At 51.4% G+C, this 21925-nt stretch overlaps 1 long non-coding RNA gene across 1 annotated transcript; it reads left to right on the forward strand.

The window, feature by feature from the left end:
* Positions 1–3277: 3277 nt before the first annotated feature.
* LOC129512812 (uncharacterized) lies at positions 3278–6642 on the forward strand. Its single transcript, XR_008665096.1, has 4 exons — positions 3278–3398; positions 4563–4693; positions 5521–5653; positions 5865–6642. It is a non-coding gene; the product is annotated as an uncharacterized LOC129512812 (long non-coding RNA).
* Positions 6643–21925: the final 15283 nt, after the last annotated feature.

Consider the following 21925-nt stretch of genomic DNA (forward strand, 5'->3'; position numbering starts at 1 on the left):
ACAGTGGGCCTTGCAAGTCCTGCTAACTTGGCTTCTACCCTGCAGGGTCTTGAATGGCTTTCGGCAGAGGAGGGGCATGATGAACTGGGATTTTGGAAAGGTGCTGGCACAGAGAATGGATGGGAGAGGCTGGGAGAAGCTCAGACTGCAGCAGGGAGGTTCTTGCGCCATCCAGACAAGAGCTGCCCAGGGCCTGTAGTAAGATTTTCCAAATCCGCCTGCCAATATTTCAGCGACAAGATAGGAAGGATTCCATGGCACGAATCTCTGGAGGGACAGATGTCTCAAGAGGGCTGGGAAGCTCCCAGAAATGTACATCAGATTGTGCAATCGCACACAGGGTAGTCTGTGTCCCGGTGCCGAAGGAAGAGGAGCAGTGGCTGAGGAGATCAGTGGGCGGCATGGCAGCTCTTCCGGGGGTGCTGTTTTAGGAAGGCTTGAGCAGAGGAGGGAAGGGCAAATACGAGACAGGGCTACGAGCCGCGAACACAGTGCCTGGAAGACAAAAATAGGCAGAACTTTGTGAGAGATACTAGGGGCAACAGAGGCTCGTACAGCCAGGGATCAGCCTGTGCAGACCAGGCCGGGAGGGGGCTGTGTCTGCGCCTGCGCAATGGGGAGTGGAGAAAGGGGTGCTCCTGGGGTTGTGTTGTCGCTGCCCTTCTGCCAGAGACCAGCAAGGGGCCCACATTGGGAGAGGAAGGAGAAGCCTGGGGCCCCTGGAGGTGGGAGGAGCCCACCTGAGGGCTGCTCCTCGACGAGGTGTGCAGGGGGGGGGCCTCTCCCCATAACACCACAGTTCAGGCACAAAGGAAGCTTCTGGATAGGACCACTGGGTCTTCTCGGTCCCCTCTGAGGAAGCTCGGAGCAAGACGCTGGGTGCAAGGAAAATGTGGCTCTGAGTTTCAGAGAGAGGAGGAGTTTGGAATCTGTAACCACACAGCTGAGGGCAGTCCTGGGCCAGGATCCCTGCAGCCTGGGAAAGGCATGGCTCATGAGCATTTAGTGAAGGGAAGGGGGGCGTCTGGGAGCCAGCATGGCGAGCACGTCAGGCCCATTAAAAACAAGAGTATTGTGAAATAGATAAGAAGCGCCCATGGAATAAAATTCAAAAAGCACCCAAGAATATACAGTGGAAAGTCCGCCTCTCACTCCTGCCTACTAGCCCCCCAGATGCGCTCTTGAAAGGGAACCGGTGTTACCGCTGTTCATGTATATGATCCATCTATCCATCTACCCTTTAAAAAAAAGGCAAATCTGGTGTATTTCACTTGCCACGTTTTATTCTAACTTTCTTTTCCTCTAATTATTAGATTTCAGAGATTTTTATAACAGTGAAAATGGGGCTACCTTATTTTTTTTCCGCTCTGGGAGTATCATAATACAATGCCCTGTCATTTATTACACCAGCCCCCCACAGTCCCCAGGCTTCCTTTCTCATCGTTGTCATATCTACAATGAATAACTTTGCATGCATAGCACTTTCTGCATGTTTGATATGTGTGATATGTATGCATTTCTATAGAATACTTAGAGAGGGAGTTGTTGAGCAAAGGATTTGCACACATTGAATTTTGATAGATACCGTCAAATTGTCCAACTCTGTAGAAGTTGTGTCGATTCATGTCTCCACCCTCATAAAGGGGAGGGTCTGTTTCCCCATATTTTGGCTAACAGTGTGTTTTCCAGCCTTCAGTTCTAACTGGTGCTGGGTGACCAGATAGAAGGAATCTCTAGTTTTATTTTATGTAAAGATTTTATTTGTTTATTCATGAGAGACACACAGAGAGAGGCAGAGACATAGGTAGAGGCAGAAGCAGGTTCCCTGTGGGGACCCCAATGCAGGATTCAATCCCAGGACCTCAGGATCATGCCTTGAGCCAAAGGAAGACACTCAACCACTGAGCCACCCATGTGTCCCAGAATCTCTAGATTTAATATGCAGTTCTCTTATTAAGATTTCTGACTGATAGATTCTCTGGCTCTCAAAAGGATGGGCAACTGATAGGTGCAGAAATTGTGGGAAGTGTGAGAACTCCACGAAGTTCTTGATAAGGTCTCTCAGGTGTTTTGATGGTTAAGATGGAAAAATACAGCTGTGATCCTGAGGTAGTTTTATGGGTCAGTAGCTGGAAAAATGGTCATCCACTCATTGAACAAACATTCACGGAGCTTACATTCTATAGGAGGAGACAGGCAATGAATGAAAACCAGGATAAATAAGGAAATTATATGGTATATTAGAAGGCCATATGCCAAGGGTATTACTTAATAAATCCACATTGGTCTGGAAAAGGACAATAGATGCCATGGGGGCTCTGTCATTAGTCCCATCCTGTCCATTCAACAAGTAGTGATTGAATATCCACTATGTGTCAGGCGCCACTTTAGGAACTAGGGATACAGCTGTGAAAAAATCAGACAGAAATCCCCACCCTCCTGGAGCTGATACTCCATTGGTGTCAGAATGACAACGGCAACGTAAATAAGAAAAGTATATAGCGTATTAGAAAGAAAAAAAGAAGATGGGGAAGGATGAAAAAGGCTGGGGGGGGCAGTGGTCAGTCATGATTCCAAACAGGGTGGTTGGGAAAGGCTTCACTCAGAAGGTGGCATCTGAGCACCTGAAAGAAGGAGGAGGAGAGCCCTGAGGCTTTCTGGAGAGGGAATGCTGTTGCAAAGCCTGGGAGGCTGAAGCAATGCTTGGAATATTGGAGGAACAGAGAGAGGGCAGGTGTGTGGAGGAGAAGAGACAGAGGGAAAGGGGGGGCTGGATTGTGGGGAGCTTGGGGAAGCCCTTGTGAAGTCTGCAGCTTTTACCTGAGTGAGGCAGTTGCCATTGGAGAGTCTGAGCACAGAAGAGTTAGCTTCAGAATTGTTTGGGGTTTTTTAAAGATTTTATTTATTTATTCATGAGACACACAGAGGCAGAGACATAGGCAGAGGGAGAAGCAGGCTCCCTGGGGGGAGCCTGACGCAGGACTCGATCCCAAGACCCTGGGATCACAACCTGAGCCAAAGGCAGATGCTCAACCACTGAGCCATCCAGGCGCCTCTGGAATTGGGTTTTAACAGGCTGATTCTGGCTGCTGTGTTGAGAATAGACTCAGGGCAGAGCAGGGAAACTGTAGTGATCCAAAGAGCAAGGGCAAAAGTCATGCGGCTCTTGCAAAAATCCAAGCGAGAAATGACGGTGGTTTGAACCTGACTGGAAGTGACAGAGAAATGGTTGGATTGTGATGTGCTCTGTAGATAGAGCCAATAGGAGTTGCTGACACATTGGCCAGGAGACATGAAAGAAAGGGATGCATGAAATAGGACGGCAAAGGTATTTAGTCTGAGCAACTGGAAGGATGGAGTTGACCTGGCCAGAGATCCTGAGATAGTGGGGCCTGTGGGTGAGTGGGATGGCTGGGATGGGGCAGACGGGAAGGCTGGGTTTAGAATGCTGAGTCTGAGATGCCTGTGAGACATCAGGTGGCAATGAAGGGGGACAATGGGACATGTGAGTCCTGGAATCAGAGGGGAAGGCTGGGCTGGAGACTTAAGTCTGGGAGCCAGCAATTTATAAATCATATTTAAAGCCTCTCACCTGGATGAGATCGCCCAGGGAGTGAGTGAAGACAAGGATGAGAAGGTGTCCCAGTGCTAGCCATGGGGCTTTCTGATCACAGAGTTGGGTAACAGAGAAGTAGCAGCAAAGGAGGCTGAGAAGGAGTGGCCAGGAGGTGGGCGGGGGTGGGGTAGGGGGGTGGCGGCAACCAGGAGGTACCTTGAAAATAAAGTGAAAGAAAGGTTTCAGTAAGAGGCATGACTAACTGTTCCAAATGATGCCAAGGGGTGACTGGGGATGAGGACTGTGGATAGACTTTGGGAGGGGCCGGAGCACCAGGGGGTGGCGTGGGGGCCGGGGAATCCCACCTATCACTAGCTAGGACTTGGCAGAGGCCTGAATGTTACACTGGTCCCATTGGGAGGAGAAGTGAACACCAGGGAGAGAGTTGGGACCCAGAAGGGCCACAATAGGTGGCCATGAAGGATCTAATGATACAAGGTGGCATTTGGCAGTCTCTGCATGGGGGCGGGGGGGGGGTCCCCCACACCAGCGTCTAAGAACAAAAGACTTGGAGGCTTGTTGACAGCTCCCAGTGTGTCAGCAGTGACGGTTAGTGATCCGAAGAGCAAGGCAATTATAGGCTGGGTTAATGGACATATCATATCCAGAACGAGGGAGGTGAATGACCTGCTGGGTTCAGCAGCACAAGGCACCCAGGGGAACTGGGTTTAGCTGGGGGAGGGGAGGTGGGAGTAGACACGGCAAGTGTGTGTGGGGAGGGCACAGGGGTTGGGGCCTGGAGAGGAGTGGACTTGGGGGCGGTGAGTGGCGTCCACCATTCCAGGAAGAGCTCTCCCATGAAGGTATGTCTCAAAGTGGTGGAACAAAGCTGAGTGAGTGGAGGCTGAAATGTGCCAGACTTGGTGCTGTGACTTTTTCTCTATTTATCGTGGCTTCTCCATGAAATTTTATAATTTGTGAGCATTTCAAACCATTTCTGACCTAGGAGTGACCCACAACTTGCTGAATGCCTAAATCTCAAGTCTTGGGAAAAACAATGCTTCCTCTCAAGATCAGCTGAATGAAACGAGCAACTTCTAATCTGATCGTCAAGCATGGCAGAGGAGGTTTACAGTGGTAGGCCACAGGGCTGGGGGCTTGGCCTTCCTGGGAACATGCTGTCACTGACTTAGCAGAAGGCATGGGCAGCTGGCTCCCACAGAGCCACCTCTCATCCCTCCCAAGTCTGGGCAGCAGCGCGAAACTAGGAGAGAGCAGAGTACTGGCTCCTGGCTTCACAGGGCCCCCAGTCTGATGGGGACATGATGGTGGAACAGGCTCCAGGGACTGGAAGGAGGTGGTATGACCATACCCCACACCTGGCGGTGAGGAGGGGTACAGCCTCTAAGACAATTCCTATAACCTTCCCGGTCAGTGCCATCCCACAAACTATAATATGAGCCACATCCATATTTAAAGATTTTTCCAGCAATTCACATTAAAAGAGTAAAATGAACAGGTGAGAAACATTTTAATATATTGTACATAGTCATATGTGTATTTATTGTACCTAAAATATCCTCAACTATTCTCATTTCAACGGGTAATCAAGGCATGAAACCTTAATGAGATCATTTAGATGATTTTTTCATACTAAGTCTTCACAATCCATGTGCATTCTTTATGTATCTCAATTTTTTTTATTATTTATTTTTTTATTTATTCATGAGAGACAGAGAGAGAGAGAGAGAGAGGCGGAGACACAGGCAGAGGGAGAAGCAGGCTCCATGCAGGGAGCCGGACGTGGGACTTGATCCCGGGTCTCCAGGATCAGGCCCTGGGCTGAAGGCGGCACTAAACTGCTGAACCACCCGGGCTGCCTGCCTATCTGGATTTGGACCAGCCACGTGTGCTGGGCAGTGAGGGCTCAGTTACCAGTCTCATGTTTTTCCCTGTGCCTGAAGGAGCCAAGGCTGCCATGGGTGTGCGGGGATGTGGAGCTGGTGCCTGCCTGGCTGTGGAAGGGGCCCTCTGTGCACCCTGGGACACGATCTGCTGTGCGTCGTGTTGGCACGTCCCCATGCATGTTACTGGGTGGTAGGTGGCCTGTGCCTTGTGTGCCCACTGTTTTCTAGCTGTGGTAAATGTTAACGAAGAGGTGGGAGGCAGGCCCTCTGGGAGGCCTGGGCTCTCCCCACAGGAGGAATGGAGATAACGCTGTGTACCTTAGATAGGGCTTTGGGCCTGGCCTATGAGGCTGCTGGGCCCTGAGCTGCCGGGGAAACACAGGCTGGCCTTCTGTTCCCAGGACCAGGATGCCTCGCTGGGAGAGTCTCAAAACCCGCAGATCTCAGAAGTGCCACTTGCCTTGACGTGTGCATTGGCCTCGCCCCACTCCTTGGTCCCTCTCACAAACCACCTCTTCACTTGAAGACCTCTTCTCTCCAAATCCACTTGCCAACAAGCCCAGCTAAGTTCGTTAAGATTTAAGGACATGGGGAACACATGGAGTTCAGATAATATTTTCTTAAAAAAAGAAAAAACCAAACAACCCAAACCAATCGCACTCACTTGTTGAGCACTTGCTGTATACCGGGCCATTACATAGGCTGCCTTCTTCCTGAGGCATGCGGGCCTCAGGTTGTCACCTACCCTCCACGCCCTCCAGGAAAGAGACTTGCAAATCAAATAGGTCATTCACAACCGGGATACAAACCTGAGCTTTTGATTGGACTAGTTGTAGCTACCAGAGAGTTCTCTCTGGGGACGGGAAAGCAGGAATAGTTACTTGTATTTGCATAAGCAAACACTGGAAGGACACTTAGAAGCTAATATCATTACATATGGCAGCGGGAGTGGGGAGGAATGGAGGTTTTGGGGGTGAGAACTCTCAAAGTATATCCTCCCATATTACTTTGATCTTCGAACCATTTAGATCTATTACCTAATTTTTAAAACAAATGAGATGAAATTTTAACTGTTCACTTTTTTCCCTCCTGATAGAGGAAAATGAGTAGATGAGCTTGATGGCTGAGCTGAAAATTTTTTGATGTCCAGAATGTGTGTGGGCCTTATTTTCCATAAAGATCAATTAATTAATTTGGATGTCAAAAAAGTGACTTCTTTCTATGATTTGGAATTGGTCTTCTTTAACTTATATCCTTGGTGCCCATTTCCTATTCTATAAGTTTCCAGTCTGAAGAGGAAAATAATCAATTTCTATCCCTCAAACAAGCCCCAGTCTGTGATGGAGACACAGCCCTGTCCTCAGGGAGCTCCAGTCTGAGGGGAGACACAGTCGTGTCCTCAGGGAGCCCCAGTGTGAGGGGAGACACAGCCCCGTCCTCAGGGAGCCCCAGTCTGAGGGGAGACACAGCCCTGCCCTCAGGGAGCCCCAGTCTGAGGGGAGACACAGCCCTGCCCCCACGGAGCCCCAGTCTGAGGGAAGACACAGCCCCGTCCTCAGGGAGCCCCAGTCTGAGGGGAGACACAGCCCCGTCCTCAGGGAGCCCCAGTCTGAGGGGAGACACAGCCCTGTCCTTAGGGAGCCCAGTCTGAGGGGAGACACAGCCCTGCCCTCAGGGAGCCCCAGTCTGAGGGGAGACACAGCCCTGTCCTCAGGGAGCCCCAGTCTGAGGGGAGACACAGCCCTGTCCTCAGGGAGACCCAGTCTGAGGGGAGACACAGCCCTGCCCTCAGGGAGACCCAGTCTGAGGGGAGACACAGCCCTGCCCTCAGGGAGACCCAGTCTGACGGGAGACACAGCCCTGCCCCCAGGGAGCCCCAGTCTGAGGGGAGACACAGCCCTGTCCTCAGGGAGCCCCGGTGTGAGGGGAGACACAGCCCTGTCCTCAGGGAGCCCCAGTCTGAGGGGAGACACAGCCCTGCCCTCAGGGAGCCCCAGTCTGAGGGAGACACAGCCCTGCCCCCAGGGAGCCCCAGTCTGAGGGGAGACACAGCCCCGTCCTCAGGGAGCCCCAGTCTGAGGGGAGACACAGCCCTGTCCTCAGGGAGCCCCAGTGTGAGGGGAGACACAGCCCTGTCCTTAGGGAGCCCAGTCTGAGGGGAGACACAGCCCTGCCCTCAGGGAGACCCAGTCTGAGGGGAGACACAGCCCTGCCCCCAGGGAGACCCAGTCTGAGGGGAGACACAGCCCTGCCCCCAGGGAGCGTCAGTCTGAGGGGAGACACAGCCCTGCCCCCAGGGAGCCCCAGTGTGAGGGGAGACACAGCCCTGTCCTCAAGGAGCCCCAGTCTGAGGGGAGACACAGTCCTGTCCTCAGGGAGCCCCAGTCTGAGGGGAGACACAGCCCTGTCCTCAGGGAGCCCCAGTCTGAGGGGAGACACAGCCCTGCCCCCAGGGAGCCCCAGTGTGAGGGGAGACACAGCCCTGCCCCCAGGGAGCCCCAGTCTGAGGGGAGACACAGCCCTGTCCTCAGGGAGCCCCAGTCTGAGGGGAGACACAGCCCCGTCCTCAGGGAGCCCCGGTGTGAGGGGAGACACAGCCCGGAGACAGCCCTGTGTTCACAGAGTTCCCAAAGTCCAGCTCCTTTGGCCTATGTCAGGGAAATGAAGAGGTTCCTCTGTGCTCTAAAGCACCGACTTCTGCCCTGGGCCTGGCTCCTATTTCCCAGCAGGAAACCTCTCTCATTCTTGGCCTGCTCAGTGTGTCAACACTTGATTAATTTCCCCTGAGTGCTGTCTGTGGTTCCCCAGAGGTGTCTGTGTGTCCTTCATTGCTTCCAGTCTCTCCTGGAACCGGGGAGTGCGTGGCGTGAGGGCATGCAGGAGGTGGGTGGCTTGCAAGGCACAGATTCTATGCTATCACTCAGACTGAGCCGCGCTGAGCGAGGGTGGGCCACAGTGCTGGTCTGTGTGGGGATCTGGGGGCTGCCCTGCCCTTTGCTCAAGTAGCATGTGGGCAGTGAGAACTGGAGAGAGGGCCCGGGAAGTTTCTCTTTCCTTGGGCATCTCATTCAGTGAGTCTGACCTGGAACAGGCAGAAGGATGGGAGGCTCTGAGTGTGCTCAGAGTTCCAGAGGTCATTGACCTGGGAAGGCAAGGGTGAGCCTGGGGTGGAGCAGGCCAGGGTGTGGGCACATGCACACACACGCGCACCCCCCCCCCTCACACACAAGAGGCTGTGTTTCCTTCTAAGCAGAAGGCACTGCCCTTGGCAGAACTGTCGGGGCCCGTCCCATTTCCAGCCAGGGTTCCTCAGCATCCCTGAGGGGAGGCCAGGCTGTGAGGCCAGTGGGCTACCACCAACTGCACCCCACCCTGCCCTGGGAAGGTGCTCACTCCACCCCGCCCCAGCCTACATTCCCTTTTCTTTCCCCACTGGCAGAGGGGTCCTAGGGGTCTGGACCAGGCCTCAGAGGCTGGAACATATATGAGGATGAGAGTGATGGAAATCTGGTTGGAAGACTGAGGGGGTGGCAATGGAGGGAACCTCTTGAATATCCCCTGCCTGTCTTCCTGTCTCCAATCTTGACCTCCCTTGTCCCCTCCCAAGCTGGCTGTGAAACTGAGAGGGAGACCCTGGCTGCCTGCGGGGTCCCAGCAGGCCCAGGTGGGGACAGCAGCCACTCTATCAAATACAGACATGGAGTCTGAGATTCCTAGCACCTCAGAGGTACAGAGGAAGGGTCTTGGCATGATCTGCTCCAATGTCCTCATTGGACATGTCGGGTAACCAAGGCCCATAGAGAATTTGGGAAAACATCCTAGACAGGCTGCAGAAGAGAGGGCCCTGGGACCGGGACCTGGAAAGCAATTTGCTGGAATGATACGGGGGACATGTCAGGGTTAGGGTGAAGAAGATGGGAAAGGAGAAAGCCATCTGATGGGGAGGGGGGCCGGGCGTGTTTGCCCAGAGTATCAGGCTGGCAGGAAAGAAAAGGCATTTGGGATCTTGGAAGAGACCTCAGGTAACCCCAAGCCTCAGCAATCAGCTCCCTAGGAATGTCAGCCAGCCAGCAGCACCTGTGAAAGAGTGCCTTTGGTCTGCAGCCCAGGGTGATCTTGGGCAGGCTATCCCCGCTCAGGGCCTCAGTATCCCCATCTGTAAAAGGAGACTAGTACCCAGCCTTCTTAAAGGACCTCTCATATCCATGTTTTTACATGATAAAACATGATTTACATGTTATCTTTGAGAGACTTTTCGGGATCCGGCACTTCTTACTCTCCCTGTGGGTCAGTTTCCACTTCTGTGAAATGGGGATAAAAAAATACTTATCTCCCAAGCTCATTGTGAGGGTTAAATGGGTTAATACATGTAAAGCATCTAGTGCCTAGCACACAAAAAGCTCTTACTAAATGTTACTTATCATTATTTTTATTATTTTTTCATTATTTTTATTATTAATAATTAGGAGAGTAGTTGTCCTAGTGGGTTTCTTTCTTAATGAATGATCTGGAAAAAGGGCCTCTGTAGGTCATTTTAAAGGCAGCCTGGCTCCAGGGAGGCCCACATCCTAATCCAGGTACCACTTAGTCTAGGCTAGAGATCCCAGAGGAAGTAAGACCAGGCCTGGAAGCCCCCGGAACTTCATGCCAGGACCTGGGGTGACACAGGGTTTCTGGGCCTTGGGCCCTAGAGGCAGAGTCAGCACCCTCCTCCCCCACTCCACCCCAGCTGGAGACACCGGGCTGTGAGGCTGGCTGGAGATAGGGGAACACCGAGAGGCATCCCATGGAGGGCTTTCAAGAGGCTACCCTGCTCAGGGTCAATATTTGTTCAGCTCTTGGGCTGGCATGGTCCATCACTGCCTCTGGTCTCACATTCCAACCATCGCACCCCTATCTCAGGAACGCGCTCCCAGCGACTTGGCGGGCCGCGCCCGACATCTGCAGTGGTCTGCCCTGGTCTGCCGCCGCCGCCACCCCCACTCCCAGGCAGGTGCGCGGAGGATGCGGGCCAGGTGTGGGCGCTGGGCCCTGCCCTATCTGCTTCCCCATCATGAAGCTCTGGCTTCCTTGCCAACTGCAGTCAGTGAGGGAGGGGAACAGGACCTTAGATTCCTATTTAAATCAGATCATTACCTCCGCATACATTTCATCAACACTTAACGGTGTTCGGTGTTCGGGGAAGCTAGTGCCCTTCTACCTCCAAAAGAAGAAAAGACTTCTAGGCTCTTGAGAAGCTTGTAATCAAACAAATTTTTCTCAACGATCAATAACGTCTAGGACCTCATTTCAAGAAAAACTAGTATCATGGGACCCCAGTATTAACTCAGATCAGGGTTGTTTAGACATATATGCAGACATACTTTTCAAGTTCAGTTTATGCACAACTCAGAAACAAAAATCAATTTGCAGTTTAAGTACAAAGAAAACAATATGAGCAATCGATTTCCAATGGAGGACACGCACCTTAGTGCTAAAACCAAATCATCACTTGGAGTGTGAACAGTCCAGGGACTGCTGGAATCCAGGGTTTTGTTCCTTCGCAGGGATACCGGAGAGTGGTTGGCGCTGACTGGACCCAACACCTCATTTACATATTAAGCCCCGCCTCTGCTCTTTCCTCATTGGCCCAGGACAATTGGTTCTAATAAGGTCAGAGGCCGAGCACTGAGTCTAGCTTCTAAATGCAAAGGCCCTGGGGTTGTAAGGGGCAGGTCTGAGGACAGGATTAATTGCAGCCGGGTTCTATTCAGGCTTTTCCCTGGTCTGTGACTGTCTCCAGAGCTCCTGACTTTCACCCATGAGCTCATTTGCTTCTTTTTATAAGGTGGAGAGCTGGGCAGGGTAAGTTGTTCCACTCTCTGAATTTTTACCCTGTCTCCTTGAGGGAAGGCATGAACTTTTAAATTTCTATTCTTATTTTCTCCCCTTTCTCCACAAAAGGTAGCATACTTTCCACATGGTTCTGTATCTTACCTCTTCAGTTTACTCCATCTTGGAAGGCTCTTGCTGATGGTATGTAAAGAATGCCTTGAGCCTTTTTTTACAGCTGCATAATATTCCATTATATGGCTGATCTGTCATTCATTCAACCAGTCCTTTGTTGAGTTAGGTCATTTCCTTCTTTAGTTTTTACAAACAATGCCCCAGTGAATAATCTCGTACATATGCGTCATTTCCCACGTATGAGGTATATCTGTGGGATCAATTCTCAGACCTAGGATTGTTGGTCAATGGGTATATGCCTTTGTAATCTTGATACATATTGCCAAATTGTTCTCCACGGAGATCGTAACAATTAAACTCCCACCAGCAATGGTTGAGTGTGATTATTTCCCCACAGCCTGGCCAACAAAGTGTGCTATTAAAAAAAAAAAAATCTTTTTTTTTTTGGATTTTTGCCAATCTGATAGGTGAAAAATTGTATCTTACTATAGTTCTTAGACATGCTTTTATTTACAAACTGTGTAGCTGGGAGGTGAAGGATGCAGTGTTCTGTGGGGGAGTGAAGGATTTCCGAGGGCCAAGCCGTCAGGGCAGGGCTCAAGCTCCTGACCTTATTTGCTTTAATCCGTGGACACCTGGCCCCAGGAGAAACTCTAAGTGCAGCAGGACCCACCCAACTCATCTCCAGATCTGAAGGCTTCTGGAAAAGCCACATCAGCTTATCCTTGCCTGTGGATGGGTTGGGTGGGGCATTGGGTGTATCAGTTTGGAGCATTCTCCCAGACGTTGGATAGGTTGCTGGGACCTCACACCAGGGGGGAAGTTGCCCTGCAACTTTAACCTCCTCCACCAAAGACCATGCCATTTTTCCAGGCTGGTCCTCTCTGGTATGTGAGAATCACAAGATAAGAGGCTCCAAGGAATGACTAGATGCTAAGCCCCTTTTAGTCTTGCTAGAATCACAATATCCATGGTGTCCCTCAGGACCAGAGACCCTGTAGAAGGGGAAAACAAGGGTGCCGCCATGATTGTTCTGTGTGAACCCACGTTTGCTCCAGGTGACCACCACTCTTTCCTGAGATTCATTCCTCAAGGAGAGGCCAGAGACAACCTCACCCGAAAATATGTGGGCCTGGTATTGCTGAGGCATGGGAGAATCAGAGAAGGGCCAGGGTGGGATATTCTGCCCCTGGAACCTACTTGAGGGTTCGGATGCTGGGCCTCCTTCCTTCCAAATGCCACAATGTTTACAACAGCATCTTGACCCCAGCCTGGGACCCCAGAGAAACTTAGTAGGATTTGTGGGTCAGCACCCCAGGATCTCTGGACTGAAGAATCTTGGACACAAAGCAGCTCAGACTTAGAGAATATAAAACACCAGAGTTCAAGTGACCCCAGACAGTACCCAGTTCATTTATGGTACAGCTGGGAAACCGAGCCACAAGTAGGGTAAGGGACTCACCCAAGGCCCCCCAACTAGCAGATGGCAGGGCCAGGCAGGGCACAAATATCTGGACACTGAGGCCAGTCCTCTTGGAGCTCAGTCCTAAGGGGTGGGGGCTGAGCCTGTTGCCTCAGCACTCTTTCTGGCTGAATGTGGGTGCCTAGGATGGTGGGTGCCACTGCTTGGGTGGCTGCCAGCTAGACAGGACCCCCAGAAGCCAGAGTGGATGAGGGTATTTACAGGGCCCACCGTCAGCATGCCCAGATTTGTTTCCCGCCTGCTTTTAATTGCACCTAATGATTAGCGAGGAACCAAGAGAATCGCTGGCTCCTTCCTTAGGCTTCCCTCCTCCAGACATAGGGAGAGGGGCAGGTGGAGGCAGCCGGCCTTCCCAGAAGTCGGCCTAATCCCTTTGCGTGTCTTGGGAGAACTCTTAATGAGGATTGTTCCAAGTGGTGGGGGCAGGGTGGGGGTGGGGCTTGCTTTTCTGCCAGTGCCTGGAATTTCTGAGAACCACTCCCCCAAGATGCCAAGCCCCAAGTTTAGCTGCTAAGGCTCTGAATTCAAGGAAAGAGGAAGCTGTGAATAAGGCATGGAAAAGGGAAAAGCCCTTGTGGCAGGAATAAGATGTGTCACTCTGCTTCCTCATTGCCTTCTTGATTGGTCGCCCTACCGCCAGCCTCCTTTGCTCCTGTATTTCCTGCTCCTGGAAATTTCATCTCCACTGCTGTCTGCTTGTTCCACCCTGCCCCCCGTCCTCCCCCCCCCCAACTGAGAATGACCCTGTTCAATCTACCTCCTCAGGAACTTTCTGCTACTGTTCCAGCCCCATGAGCTTTCTGCTATTTGAACCCTCAGTGACTGGGACATAGAAGTTGCTCAATAAACCTTCATTAATTAGACTGTGTCGAGCACCTAACATATATCGGTGTCTTGGACTGGATCCCCACCGAGATAAGGACTGGAGCACCTGTCGCTGATTTGGGAGGTGATCCCATGAACTGGTGGTCAGGGAGTAAGGAATTGAGGCGGGGAAAGGAAGGAAGCTGACAGAATGTGCATGTTTGGGCAGATGCCCCTGTGGGCACCTGGGATGGAGCCGAGCTGGGGACCCCAGGAGACTGGGTGGAGTAGTCACCTCAAAGTTACCACCCAAGGGTAAATGAGCTCAGGTATTATCCTTAGGTCCTGTGGTCATTAGTTGAGGGATCCTGGGGTTTGGTGTCAACTCCTTGGCACTCGTGGCCTGCTCTGTGCGTGAAGCCAAGAGGGCTCAAACATCAGAATGGGGAGTGCTGCGGGGGATGTGAGTGGGTGTGTCTGTGTCTGTGTGTGCTAGCAGCTGGGGGTACAAGGATGAATACAGCAACCCCTGCCCCGTAGGACTTCACAGTCTAGTGAGGGAGCAGGGTGCTAAACACATCATTCCAGTACAACGTAGTAAATACCAGAATGGAAGTATCCATCTTGGGCCATGGAAACTTAGAGGTGGAACCCTTGGCCAGCCTGAGATTTAGGGAAGATGTCCCAAGGAAGAGAAGGGAGCTGGAATTTGGAGGAATGACTCCTCAGGGGTGGAGGAAAGCGGCAGGGCGGTCCACCCAGAGGGAAGAGTAGGACCCAGTCACATGGGGGCAGGGAGCACTCTGAGCTCGTGGTCAGCTGATGTCGCCAGCTCTGCCACCATCCCTACCCCAGAGTAAGGGTCAGCTCAAGTTCAAAGTAATTTTGAGATAGCAATTAATCTTAACATTAACCTAGAAAGACTGACTGATGTTGAATTTGCAAACGCAGAAACATTTGCTCATTTAAGGAGCTTCATTAGCCATGTGTCGCCCATACTCTTTGAAGTACACCAATGGTCTCCAAAACAGAGTTGGGCAAGACTGGCCCATTAATATTTAGGAAGGCACTGGAACTTTACTTCTATTTATTTTTTTCTTTCATCCTTAAAAAATGTCTATTTAGGGGTGCATTTTTCAATAATGTACTTATTAGTATGGTGGTACATGTAAATTTAAACAAGTAAATATACACATGGATGGGGCACATATCACAGACGTTTTATTAATAGAAGCATAGGATCAAAAGACTCAGGAGCCTATTGGAGTGGATGATGACTGGGGCCTTCGTGGGATACGCCACAGGAAGAAGTTTCTAAGAACCTGCTTTTCTCCACCTGTCATCAAGAGGTTCGGGTTGTTTTCTCTAGTGGCATCTCCAGTCCTTTGTCAATAACCCTGTACCCGTTGACCTATCAGAAGCTTGCGCCCTCTTTGGTAGAGGAAGCCTCTGTTTGGAGCTGTTTCCATGGCAACGAGGCTGAAGTCATCATTTGCTTTCTCTGTTCCTGGGCCCCCTTCCCTGGCGGCTGAGGTTTCCAGGCCTGGCACAGGTCCGGTGTGCTCACGCTCTCTGGCTGACGCACAGCCTCCCCAGCCCTGCTCCAGCCCCTGTACCCCCATCCTGGCCTGGCCCCTTGGTCCCTGACTGATGACTACAGTCACTAATTACCTTAGTCATCTTTCCATCCATGCTTGTTGAGCTAATGGGGAAGGCAAACAGAAATCTCAGCACATGTGGAAAATTTTTGCTGACATGGCTAGAGGCCGTGCCCAGATCTGGGGGGATTAGACCTTCCACTTTGAGACTATGGGGATGGACCCCCAGTGTCTCCATGGTTTCATGGGGAGGTAGTAGGCAGCTTCCCTGGTCACTGCCCTGTCTCCCAGTTGGAGGTTCATCTTATCAAACATGGAGCAAGGTGGGCTCAGAGTGGGGGCCTGGGGGTCAGTTATCCAGGCTTGGGGCTGTTTCCAGGTGGGACTCTCAGCTCTGGGCCCCCCAGGATGCCCAGCTGGCCCAGTCAGCTGAATTGGGAGGGCGGGGCCTTGGCTGCAGGCTCTTTCACACCTGAGGCCTGTTAATAATTAGCCCGGGGGAGGGTAAGGCCTCAGAAGACTTCGCTAATGAGCCTGCTAAGTGACAGCTGGACCCTTCCTCTTCACCTGCTCTGGAAAACAAGATCCGGCCAATGAATTATTTGACCCTCCTTGGGCTGGGAGCTCCCTGAGGACAGGGGCTATGTCTCCCCCTCAGATGCCCCCCCCTCCCAGTCCTTGGAGACTTCTCCATTGTCAGTACAAGACTTCTGTTCCTGTTGTTGATGTCGGAATTTCTGCCTTGAGCGGGTGCCTCCTTGCCCTTGGGGGAGGCTGCTCCGCCTAGTACTGGTTATAAGGAGAGCTGTCCAAAAGAATAGATGGTGGTAGTGTTCTAGATCTGCACTGCTGAGTACAGTAGCCACTAGCCATATATGGGCTGCTGAGCACTTAAATCGTGCCTCCGAATGACTGCCTTTGTAAAATCTAATTTTAATTAATTTAAAATTAAATAGCACATGTGACTAGTGGCTACCATACTTCACAGCACAGTTCTATAAAGTGTCAGAGGGGGGACTTGAATGGGTGGCATGCAAATTTATGCCACACAACCCTCTGAACTGTCATGCTGTTGGCGAGTGAGAGCCCCTTTCGTTGCCCTGGCAGGCCTGAAGGAGTCCAAGGTCATTTTCTTCGGAGGAGGCTCCGAGGAGGCTGGGGGCTTTCTTCCCCCACTCCAAACCCCCCAGGCAGCTGAGGGATACAGAGGAGCAGGGAGCTGGCCAGAAGGCACCTGTTCTTAACGAGGGTCCCCAGGAGCTGGGCAGCCCTCCCTCCACAGGGCACGGGGCTGTCGCCGCCTGAATGAGGGAGATTTATGGAAAATCCCCTCACACAACAGGCGGATTTTCCAAGCCTCATTGGCTGCTCTGGTTTGAGCCTTCATTAAGGAGAAGGGGGGACAATGGAAGAGGTGGGGGTGAGGCCCTGGGTGCATTCAGCTCTCTATCATTCGGCACTGGAAACTCCATCAATGCCTACCCCCCCTTCCTTGCTCGAAGAGAGGTCACACACTCTCTCTTTTTAATAGTAATAATAAAAGGACCATATCCAGTAAAGTCAGACTCATCTTTCTTGCATTTTAAATATTTCCAGAGGAGACATCCTGTTGTTTTGCTTTACAATTCCCCAAGCCTTGTAACGATACAGTCTGGAATGCTCCCTTAGAGCTAACCTAATTGTCTCCTGCTTTTGATTGGACTTAGTAGGATTTCTCTTCCCCTTTAAAGCTATGGCGACATTTCAAAGTGTCAAGGGCAAGTGTGTAATTTCCCAGTAAAAAATCGCAGTTGGAAGAAGTTACTATCTACTGGAGCTGAGGGACCTTGGAGATTTGCGGGCCTACCCCCTCACTGTGCATTTAGAGAGGCCATGATCCCCCCAAATGGGTAGCGACAGGGTTTGAGCACAAATACGTGCTCTAAGCTGGTGCCTGCCGAAGTACTGACTGCTTCTGATGGGGGTACATCTACAATAAATACTCAGGGATCTTTCCTGAGGAGAGAGCAATTCTTAAGCCAAAGGAATGGGTTTCTAATAGTGAAATATTAGGCCTTATTCCACAGATTTTTTTTTTTGGTCCCAAAGCCCCTTCTGGAAAGTATTTAGTGTGATAGAGATCAGTGGAGGTATCTTAGAGGAGGTAAGACTTTAACATGAGCCTTTCGGGGTGGTAAGATTGCATGGAAGAAGAGAGGGATGAGGCATTCCCAAGGGCAGGACTAGCTGGGGCAAAGGCTCAGGAGGACCACCAGCAGGATCCTGGGAGGGAGCCCTTCCCCTGTGGTGGGGACAGGAGACGAGGTGTCATTCACCGAACAGAGAATGGATGGGCACAGCCCGTTCCCTGAGATGGTGAAGTGTCCGAATCCTGGGGGTGACTTGCCTTGTTGGAGGAACTGGCTGGAGCAGGAGGTGTTAATAGTTTTCCCTCTCCTGGGGGCAGCCAGAGCTAGCCAAGTTTACAATTGCTCAGAACTCTATAAACATACTTGGTGAATGTGTGCATATGTGAGTGCATGTGTAGACAAGTGTCCCCACTGCCATCGGACCTTCACTTCCATGGCTGTGCAGGCCTAACCTCCTTACTGGGTGAAGGTGCTTCAGCTGGGTGCTATCTGCTCTCTTGGGCCTGGTGACACTTTCTGAAGGGGGTCAGTGAGCATGGACATCAAGGGACTCTGTGGGCCTTGTAGGTTTCCTGGGGGGACAAGGCCTTGTGGGAGGATCCTGGGAGGAGGAGGGCGTTCCAGCCTGGGGACAGCAGGAGCAAGGAGATATTTGAGTATGATGGTGTGTGTGTGTGTGTGTGTGTGTGTTTGATGAGCCTTGGGTACATGGAGGAGAAAAGGTGGGAGATGGGAGGATTGGTTGCAGGTTTTTGAGCTTTGGGGAAGCCTTTACACCTGACCAGATGGCTAACAGAATCATATTCCAGATCCTTTTAAGAAATCATGCACACAAAAATGGCTCCTGTCTGGTACATAGGCCTCCATGTGTTGATTTTATTATCATTAGTGATTATACTATGATGCAGAGCTAGGTCCTGCTGTTGTGTTGGGGTTCCCCAGGTACTCCATGTTCTGACCAGCGCTGAACATGAGTGGCACAGTGGCCAGTGTCAGGACAGGCTGTGGTCTCAATTAGGGGTCAGTGGTGGCCAGGGTTAGGGATCAAGCTGTGTCCAGGATGGAGTGAGCCTGTGGTTGAGATAAAGGGTCAGTGGTGGTTATGACTGGCTGTGGGTCAGTAGCCAGGGTGAGGGGTCAGATACTGACTGGGAACTGTTTTCTTTGTGTTAAGCTAACAGCTCTGGAAGACGCTGACCTTGTGTCAGAGGCATTATCCTCCGAGCCCAGTGCCTCTGTTTAGAGAACTCCGGAGGAGCCCAGAATGTGTGAGAGAGCCCTAAAGACTTGGGTTTTAGGCCTCCTTCTGCTAACTTAGGAGCCGAGCCCCGGGGTGGGGGTGGGGGGCAAGTGGCCTCACTTCTCTGAGCTTCTTTCCCCCTCTATAGAACACTATCTGCCTGCCGAGAGGGTAAGGTCTGTTACTGAGCATCCTCTTATAAAATATAAGCTCAGTCATCATTAATTGTGCCACAGCCCACATTCTTCACCCCCACGGGCCTATGGGTAAATCCACAGTGGTCACGCGGTTGGCTGGGGGTGAGGTGGTTAAAGCAGTACTCCCCAAACTCGGCTACTCCTTGGACATCTTTAAAATCGTTCTGAGGGCAGCCCTCATTCCAGCCACCCCATGTTTTGAATTCACTGGAGTGGGAGTCTTAAAATCTCCCCAGGTGATTCTAATGGGCAACCAAGTTTGGAAACCACTGGGTAAAAGCCCATGCTAATTAATGAGCTAAAGAGAATGAGTCTTTAAGCAGCCACCTGAGGTGTGGGTAGAACCCACCAGCTGGCCTCAGGCCCCTTCCCAGTGGGGGTCTGACAGAGGGAGGCGGAGTGAGAGCCCCAAGAGACGCCAGGAAGAGCTTTCCTTCTCTCTTAACCTTCTCCACTCTTCTGTTTCTCCATCTGAGAAATGGAGTTAAGATTATATTAACCTTGTTGGGGAGCTGCAGTGGAATAAAGCACATTGTAAGTTGTTACAATAGGCACCAGTCAAGCAAGAGATGTCAATTGAGTTTTGGGGGTGTGTGTGGAGAAAAGCAGGGTCCCTCTAACCTCCCTTCAGATTGCTCCTCACCAGAAATTCATGGCCAGTATATTGATAGTCTGAAGCCAGGGCAATGGACGACACAGCCCTGATGAATCCAGAATCTCTTGACCCTGAGTAGGATCTTTGGGGGCATGTATCCCCTGTTTCAAGTATTGTTCCTCCTAAATAGACTCTCCTTAGTTTTATTTTTGGTTTCAGAAAATACCATCCCCATAATAACCTGTAGGGTGGGTGAGGGATGAGGAGACAGCCTTCTGCCCCTTCTGGCTCTCTGCAAGTGTGGGATGGGATGTCATGGAACTCCTGGAAGCTTCAGCTCAGCCTTGGAGGCCGCTCCTGGCTAGGTGTCCAGCATTTAGGGCCTCAGGAGAAAGTAGAATTTTCTCCTATGGGCTGTGTGCCTTTAAGACTCTGAGAGGAGTTGGATGGGGGCACCTGACTGGGGAAATTCCAACCAGTGGGTCTTTGAAATGGAAGTGACATCTAGTGGTTTGAAAAAGAACTGCCAAACTGGCCCCCCAGGCCCAGGCTGGCCCTTGGGGTTCCTTTGCTGGCCACCAGGCCCCTCTTCTCCTGGGCCACACCCTGCTGGAGGTGTTTACAGCCCCAACAATGGGCTCTCAATGGCAAGATGACTCTCCTGGCCCAATGCCAGCCTGGAACCCCTATCCAGACCCAGGTACCTATGCTCAGGCCCAGGGCAGCCCGAGGGGCCCAGGAAGTGTGTCCCCTCCCCAGTGTGTCAGGGCTACTGTGTAAGTCCCAGGTGAGCCAGACTCCTTGGGCCTCCTGTCCCTTGATTCTGAGGATCCCTGTCTTGCGTCCAGTCACACAGAAGTCTTATGCAGCCATAGTGCTGAATCATCGGAAACCTGCGGCCTGGCCGCTGTTATGCAACAGCCCTGCCACTGGCCTGCTAGTGTCAGCTCCAGACCTTTCAGGCAAGCGAAGGGCCTCAGGCGGTACATGGAGGTGTGTGAAATGGGGCCTGCACAGAGCCTTGGCTTTGGGACCAAAAGGGTTGGTCAGAGGAGGGGGACAGTGTCCAGTCTATAGCTCTCCAAGGTTTCTGACTTGAAGAACCCTAGTCTGAGGGGGAGACACAGTCCTGCCCTCAGGGAGCCCCAGTCTGAGGGAGGAGACACAGCCCTGTCCTCAAGAATCCCAGTCTGAGGGGAAGATACAGACATGCCCTCAGGGAGCCCCAGTCTGAACTGGAGACACAGCCGTGGCTTCACAAAAATCCCAGGTGAGGGTGAGGGCAGGAAAGAATGACGCACACATGAAACAGGCTGATGGCCCTTGAAAAGCTCTGGAAAAATCAGGGCAGATGATTATAGGGTAGCAGAGCCCCAGTGACTAGGCTGGGAAGGAGGCAAGTGACAGCCTCTGGGATTAAGTAGCAAGTGCTCAGGGGAAGCAATGCCTTTAAAGGTGGCAAGAAACTCACCTCTGCCCTCCCTGTATTTAGACCTGGGTTTCCCCCCTGGTATCTGGCTCACAGAGTAAAGGACCCAGTCCACCTCAGGCGCTGAACTCAGTAGCACCAGAGCCGGAACAGGTGATAAAAGGGGCATTGCCTGGACACCTGGCATACCTATATTTCGTCCCCACCTGCTATGGCCCTTCCCTGCCTCTGCCCTGTCCTGCCCAATCGCCAGAGTAAAGCACAGCTGCTTCTGGCCTCAGCTCCGCAGTTCTGGAAGCTTCCTTATGCCCCTTCTCTATAATCCTAGGCTCAGCCACATTCTTCTGGATGAGGAAGCATCTGTTCCAGAGAATGAGTGTTTCAAGGTTGACTTCCTGAAAATGCTATGCAGTTGGCTTCCTTTTAAGAGATTGGACACCTAGCATCTTATACTCTCTAGAATCTCTGAGGTAGGAAATGTGTGTCTAACTTGGTCTTGTTGATTTTTATTTCAAAGAAGTATGGTAAAGGGACACCTGGGTGGCTCAGCCATTGGGCATCTGCCTTTGGCTCAGGGCATGATCCTGGAGTCCCAGGATGAGTCCCACATTGGGCTCCCTGTAGGGAGCCTGCTTCTCCCTCTGCCTGTGTCTCTGCCTCCCTCTCTCTGTGTCTCTCATGAATAAATAAATAAATCTTAAAAAAAAAAAGAGGTACGGTATGGACATGGCAAGACAGAAAATTCAAGTACAGTAATAATTGGTGAATCTAGGTGAAGACTATGGGCAGTTCTTTTCGACTTTTCTATAAATTTGAGGTTACTTGAAAATAAAACAAAAAGCTAAAACCAAATTCAAAACAGAAATGTGAATCTCTCTTCCATCCTTTTCTCCAGTCACTACTCAGTTCCCTTTCTTGGAGGCCCCTGAGTTAACCAGTTTTCCTGTACATCTTTCTAAAGATGGTCCAAAATACATTTATAAACTTTTTTTCTCCCATATAAATGGTGGCATTCCCCCACACTGCTCTGCATTTTGGCTC

The sequence above is a fragment of the Nyctereutes procyonoides genome, unplaced genomic scaffold, assembly GCF_905146905.1.
Source record: "Nyctereutes procyonoides isolate TBG_1078 unplaced genomic scaffold, NYPRO_anot_genome, whole genome shotgun sequence".
Lineage (NCBI taxonomy): Eukaryota > Metazoa > Chordata > Mammalia > Carnivora > Canidae > Nyctereutes > Nyctereutes procyonoides.